General features: G+C 37.4%; 1 pseudogene; it reads right to left on the minus strand.

Moving 5' to 3' along the window:
- Positions 1–6,396: 6,396 nt before the first annotated feature.
- Positions 6,397–7,378, minus strand: LOC132022216 (L-lactate dehydrogenase B chain-like; annotated as a pseudogene).
- Positions 7,379–7,824: the final 446 nt, after the last annotated feature.

A 7,824-nucleotide genomic window follows, 5' to 3' on the forward strand; every position in this document is an offset into this window, starting at 1 on the left:
GGAGGGATCTACTGAGAGACACAGCTACTGGTTTGAGCAGTAGAGATATCTGTAGAGAATGGGAAGTCCCTTGATTTATACTACAATTTATATTATAAATAAAGTCAAGTTCCAGAGGTATGTTAGCTTAAAGGGTAAGCTTTCCCCATAATACATTCTAGAAACACCCTCTGAAATGCTGACACTGTTCCAAAACACCACTATGGCTATAAAGCATTCCCTTCTATTAAGTGGAATGCACTTTCGACATATGGCTTCTTTTAGTTCTTACATCAGCCTCATGTGGGAGACATAACCCTCGTCTTGGAGAGGCGAAAACAGAGACCCAAAAAAGTTAACAGTTAAATAATACATTTTAGATACAAGTCATTGTCCCTGTGACTGCCCTCCCAGTATTCTTCCCACCATGTCACACTGCCTTCTGAACAAGTCTCTGTGGTCACCAGCATTTTCTCAGGAAAGCTCTGGAAAAGACATGGCAAACTGTACCCTGTTGCTGCTCACAGCAGTGTTCCTTCGGGTTCAATGTCTCTATGGCGATCAGGGATCAGACCCAAGACTCCAGGAGGGTACAGTGAATCCACGCTGTCCTTTCTGTCCACACCTGGGGGCTCATCTTTTCGGGGAAAGTCCCCCCAAGCAAAGCACAGATTTTTGTCTTTCCCTAAGGCTAGAAGGAGATCTTGGCATCCAAAAAAAGGCCAACCGGTCCTGGTGATGATCCTAATTTATGCAATCTTTTCATCCAACATGCATTTCCTGAGCATGATCTATGGACTATATATGGACTATGACTTGTATTCACAACATATAAATCAATAAAACAGTGCACCTACCCTCAGTGAGCTCACAGATCAGCGAGGGCAAAGCCATGAGGGTAAATGATGACAAGGTAGCATCGAAGGGGAAAGACAGCACGATGCAGGCAAACTCCGAAGAAGTAGGCAGAGGGAGCGAAGCAAAGATAAGCAGCTACACCACAGCATTCTCCGTGGATACCATAGATGTACTCGTTCTCACACTCACTGCCCCCAGGAACGTTTGGTTTTATCATAAGTTTTAACATCTTACCCATATTGAAAAGAGTCAGAATCAGGGTCTTGAAGTTAATTGAGTTTTTCAGCCATAAGTCAACCCAGGACCAAAGGAAAATTAGATAAAATTGGAAAGACTTACTTTCCAAAAAGGCTAATTGACATTTTTTTAATGATTAAAAAAAAAAAAAAAAAGTGCTTCTGCTTAAAAAAAAAAAAAAGAAATGGCTATAAGACTAAAATATACTGGTTTATTCATTGCTGGTCCCAGACATCAATGTTTTCTTTCCAGATTTCTGAAGATATTTTTATCTAGAGATACATTTTATCCATTAGTTGCGCTCACCCTGGGTAACAGAAATCCTGGCAAGTAGAAGAAAGTTCCTTTTATTCCTCTCTTGCCTCATGAAAATGCAAAATCTGGTAGCAAGCTATGGTTAGTATTGACTGAGGGTCATCAAAGTCTTTGGGACTCCCTGGTTTTTTCTTCCAGTCTGTGTTAAGAGCACTGTTGCTGTTCCCTCTCTGGTGCTGTAATAATGGAGAGCTTAGCCGATGTGTGTCCTAGGCAGGAAGAAGGGGAGACTAGCCAAGGAAAAGGGACATGTGCCAACTAATTCTACTTTTCCTTCCTGGAAGCCCTGCCTAGTAACTTCTGTTTACATCTCAAAGTAGAGGTCACATGTGTTGCATTTCAAAGACAAACACCACAGCTCTATCATCATTCCACCTGCACGGGGGCTGGGAAGTTTACATACGCACACATACATACGTACATCAAATATTACACAAATGTACATTTGTACTGGGCCCATTATTGCTTCTTCCCTTGTAGGTTTCTGTAAATAAGAAATATGGAAGAAAGACTATGGAGGTTGAAAATATTAATCGCTGCATAATCTTTAACATTTATTTATAGAAAACAGTATGGCTTTGGCATTTTAGGAAAACTTTTATAAATCACTCGATATAAATAAATTCTAATGTGGCAGGAAGAGAAACAAGTTAGTGGGCTTGGCTACACTTCCAGCACCATAGAAATATTTATAGCTCTCAAAACACAGACCTGCACACAGGAAGTTAACGTATTGCTGATTCGTTTGATTGAGTCTATATACCTGAATTCATATTTTGTTCTAATCATTGCTTAATAACTTTAAATTAATAAATTTAAGCACTGGTTCATAAACTATGTGTCTTTCTTAGGAGAGAGAGGTAAAGTGTCAAAAGGAAGACTCTTACATTTTTCTGCTTAGATATCTTGAGGTTTAGGGAAAGAGAAAATAGAGCATGAAGTAAAAATGCAATCTGATTTGAAGTTGGTATTCTTAGCCCAGTAATTCCAGCTAGCAAGGCAGTTAGCTGATTCAAAATAGTACCCTTCTTAAAGACAAAACTAGTATCTGTATATGTGTGTATGCACATGTATATGTATATGTGTGTGTGTGTATATATATATATATATGTATATGTATATATTTAACAGGTGCATACTTACACATATGTATATTTAGAATTTCAAACACATATTTTCTTCTGAAATGGGGCTCACATATATTTGGGTTGTTTTATTGGTTCACTTTGCTATTGCCAAAGAACAAAACCACGCCCCAAGCAAATCCTATCTTCCATCAGGAGACTTATTAATGTTTCATATAGCAAAAAACTTAAAAGACCTTCTCCTCTATGCAAGGAATATATTAGCTGACTAGCTTATTTTGCTCCCTGCCCTCTTTTTAATAACTCAGTCACTCTAGCAGTTGAATTTACTAACTTTGGAATCATTACTATCCTGGACAAGTATTACTGAACAAATTAAAATATATCAGTAAATCAAGTAGCCCTATCAGCTGGATAACTAATTTATCATATAATAAGGCACATAGTTCATCTACTGTCAGTCAGGACATCTGCTGGACTCTAGGAATGCTGGTAGGACATCAGACATATGTGTCTCCAACATCAGAAACACAGGCAGTTACCAAATCCTATAATCAGTTCCATGAGAGAAGCATGTGATTTCTAGAAGGTTTTTTCAAAATATGAGCTGAATAGAGAAAGCTGAAGGGAAATATGTATAACCAAAGCCAATATCTTTATTTTACACTGGTAAATAAATACACAAATGCACTTTCACTTTTTTTGTAAGAATGCAATACATAAGCATCTACTCAAGTGGGTGACAATAACTATATTTCTTAAACTAGGCACCAGTTAGTATGCCTTAATAAATACTTGTGTGAATTAAACTCATACCCATTTTTTAAAGATTAATCTATTTATTTGAGAGGGGGAAGGAGCACAGGAGTGGGGAAGGGGCAGAGGGAGAGGGAATCTCAAGGAAACTTCCTGCTGAGCGCAGAGCTGGAAGGATGTGGGGCTCGATCCTGAGACCCGAAGATCATGACATGAGCTGAACCAAGAGTTGGACACTCAAGAGACTGAGCCACCCAGGCACCACTGCACTCATATTCTTTTTAAAAGGCTCTGAATTCTTATTAGTTTCTGGGAAAAAAATCATGCTATTTTGCAGAGATACCCTTAATAAACCAATGCATTCTACTGGCTTCAGAAAGCTAAGAGCTAAACATTATTTTGAATTTGATACAATAATATAAGTAAAAATATTTTATTTTTCTGACCTCGGAAGACTAACTAACATTACTCTTTTTCGAGCTGATATTCAGTGTGCGTGTGTGTGTGAGAGAGAGAAAGAGAGAGAGAGAGAGAATGAGGGAGAATATCTATGGTGAGGGCTGTGGGAAGGTGAAGGTTTTCATTTTCTGTTAATTTGTTTATAAATTATTTTTAAAAATTTGTAGAAATGAGATGCAACAGTTATTAATTGTCTTTGAGTCTCTTATCTAGAAAGAACTGAAAGAAGGAGCTGCTTCTTTGTGCTGGGACCACACTCTAGAGACATTTTTCATGTCCTGGCAGGTGCTTCAGACTTTTCTCTTCAGGTATTTAGTTTCTATTTACAGGGACACTTTCTATTTAAAGTGGACACAACCAGAGGCTTTGGAGACAGAGAAGAGCAAGTTTGGGCTGGATGGTCTGAGTAGAATGGTCATCTGTGAAATGAGGCCTTAACATTTATTTTATTAGGATATTGCTACTTAATGTATGTGAACTGCCCAGCCAGTATGTAGTAAATGTCCCATGACTAGGAGCTATCATTACTATCTAGCTATCTAAAACACCTTTGTACTTACCCTCCTCGCATTAATTAAGGCTTCTAATTAATATCAGCTGAGTCATAGTCAAAGTAATTGTTTTCCAGTACGAGAGGGCAGAGACAATCGAAATGGGTCCAATTTCTACAGTGTTATTTACTAATGTTTGATCAAATGTCAAGTGATTTGTATTCTTATCCAGGATACTCATAACTCAGAAAATGATCAATTCAATAGGTAAGAACTGCCAAGATAGTAAATGAATGATTTTGGACTAAATAAGTTGGCCAAATATTATCAAAATGTTCCTTCAGTAAAGAATTGAAATATTTATGGAACTGTTTCCTGACAAGCTGTTTAAAGCATATTTTTGCTTTCTGCTACCTCTTTGCAGTAGAAAAAGAGAATATTCATGAATAAACCTAATGAGAATAAAGCATGACCTCAAAAAGGAAAAGTACAAATTACAATTGGAAGTTATAGAAGAATGTGAATAAATGACCAAATTTTTCCTATTCCTAAGAGAAAATTAAATATCATGAAGTTATCAAGTCTCCATATTTAAAATATACCAAGTCCAACAAAATGCCAAGAGTATTTTTCTTACTAGTTAGTAGCTACATAAGTCACCTAAAATTATATATACAATTTTAAAAACTCACCTTAAAATATATTAAAATACAGCATAATTTTTTTAAAGATTTTATTTATTTATTTGACAGACAGAGATCACAAGTAGGCAGAGAGGCAGGCAGAGAGAGAGGAGGAAGCAGGCTCCCTGCTAAGCAGAGAGCCTGATGCGGGGCTCCATCCCAGGACCCTGGGATCATGACCTGAGCCGAAGGCAGAGGCTTTAACCTACTGATCCACCCAGGCACCCCAATACAGCATAAATTTTAAATGATTATATTATCAAATTAATCTGTAGGTCTTGTAGAAGGATAAATATTCCATCAGTAGATCATTTCTTACACTAAAATCTTCCATGGAATTAAGGCAATACCAAAAATCAGTGAGAAACAAAGATTTATCAAATTCTTATAACTGAGTACCAATTGGGACTTAAATTTCTTTAATTTCATGCAACACCATTTACTAGTATAAGTTATTAATGATTTAAAAAGTAAAAATTTTAAAAGAAGGATATTTCAAAAACACCACTGAAAAAGCCAAAAAAAAAAAAAAATCAAAGCAAAACAAAACAAAACAAAAAACCTCTAAAATGAAAGAAGAAGAAAAAAAGCAATTTAAAAACCTGACTTAAAAATCAAGCTCTGTGCTGACCACTACTTCTCACCTGCTGGATTGTGTCCTATCATTCAGAATATTTTTCTGATACATGAGATGTGTCTTTTGTTCTTCTTATTTATATTCCTTTGTACATCTCTTAATAGATATTAGATGTTCTCAGGGTAAATTCACAAAAGGGAAAATACGGAAATGATAACCTTTGTGTGTGGGATGCACGTCATTTGTTCATAACTACTTCCTAGAACTTAGCATCATCCTTGTACATAACTGGCATTCATTCAGCCTTGCTGAATAAATGAATAATTAATTGGATGGAAACAAGAATACCATTGGCGAGTCACGGTAGCTTTGAAAGAATCAAGAAACAGAACAGCACAGCTGGAAAAAAGAGTTAAGAATTGACTTAGTTGAGCCTTTTAATTTGCAGGCAAAAAAAATGAAGCCCAAAATAAGGAAATGACGTATGCCAGATCACATGGTATGTAATGAGCAGAGGGTAAATAAATGAATATTAATACTTCCCTTCAATATTTTCCTCTCTCTACCAGAACATCCAAAATAACTGAAGTTGTGATTACAAACCAGTTAAGAAACACACTTTTTCTTCACATTTTTAAAATTTAGTTATTTCATACACTTAAGCAGAGAGTTTACTGAGGTAAATGTATTATTTTTTTAAAGAAACACAGTATGATAGTAAATTTCTTTTGTTCAAGGGCTCACATTGTAAGCATTCAACCAAACATGGCCACTGCATCCATGAGCTCCCATTTGCATATTTAGGAAGAGGAAGCAAATGGTGATCCATGAATGTGGATGAAAACTAAAGGCTCACAGTTCTATTTTTATTTTTTGTATTTGTTATATATTTTTTTATATTTGTTATATTTATAAAATATATAGTTTTTCTATTTCTACAGCCTCGAAGCCAGAGATCACAGCTCTTTCAGATCTTTCTGAATTTCCTAAAAAGTCTGTGCATTTTTCTTGAGCTGAGCACCCTCATCATCATTCAGCTTCTGGCTGATCACAATGATTAATCCCCACGAGTCCAGGGTACATGGAAAGCTCAGGAAGACTTACTTCTCCATGCCATATGTTCCCTATACCATCATTCACTCTGGATGAGTGTTGGATAGACTTTCAACATGGATTAGATGAGAACAACCACACTTAATCCAATAGTCCAGCTGATATATCCTTTTAGCTTGATGACTTCATAGGCACTTTCGACCACCTCTTATGCTTTCCCCTCCAATTTTCATGGTCATTGTCTGTTCCCATTTCTGGATTCAGTTCCTGGAGACAAACAGCTGACACATTCACTCCACTCCACAAAGCCACATTTGAGTTGCCATATTCTCCCAAAACCCATCCATGGCAGCTGCTGGGATGAATGCTAAGTTTCAGCCATAAAGTAGCAAAATCTAGCAGCATCTAGATTACACTCACTTCCCATCACATGGTGCTTGGGTAATCCATTTAGTTTCCAGGTAACATATGTGAGAATATCCACTGGTTTGGAAACCACAATTTTGATATAATCAGGACTGTACTTGACTATCTGAGGAATATTGCATTTGAAGATACTAACATTCCTTGCAACAGATTGAGAGGGCTTTCCCCCTCCTGGGGGCCGACTCTTGCGCTTTACTATCACAATATTAGAATTGGCATTACAGAGTAATCCTTATCTGCTGCAATTTTAGGTGTCTGAAGAAATAAGCTCCCATGCTGCAGATCCATCATTTCTCCTCTGAGTTTATCTTCCAAAACATCCATCCACACAAGTTCATCTGCCAGATGCTTTCCCACAATGTTGATGGCACAGGTCATGCCGACTTGTGTAACAAGCACTACAGTGATCTTGTTGTTGGGATGGCTGCTTCTTCTTCTTGCAACTGGTGCAATGTTTTGTTGTTGTTGTTGTTGTTCTAGAAAGAGAGAGAGAGAGAAAGAGGGAGAAAGAGCAGTAAAGCTGGGGAGGGACAGAGGAAGAGGGAGAGAGAGAATCCCAAGCAAACTCTATACTGAGTGCAGAGCCCAACATGGGGCTCGATCTCACCACCCTGAGATCATGACCTGAGTGGAAACCAAGAGCTGGAAGTTCAACCAATTGAGCCACTGAGGCACCCACAGTGCAAATCAGTTTTTCCTCAGAGTTGCTATCATGCCCAGGACAGAAACAGCTGTAGGAGTCATGAGAAGAAGACAATGTGGTAAATACATTCTACCTACTACCCAGAAAAAAATTTGGGAAGTTTTCTGAACTCTACCATTGTTAGCTTTCAGTATGAGCCCTAGAGATGAAATCACTCTACCTAATATAAGGTTATTTGTTAGCGGAAGAGGGCAAGAGCTCA

The sequence above is a fragment of the Mustela nigripes genome, chromosome 7 (genome assembly GCF_022355385.1).
Source record: "Mustela nigripes isolate SB6536 chromosome 7, MUSNIG.SB6536, whole genome shotgun sequence".
Taxonomy (NCBI): domain Eukaryota; kingdom Metazoa; phylum Chordata; class Mammalia; order Carnivora; family Mustelidae; genus Mustela; species Mustela nigripes.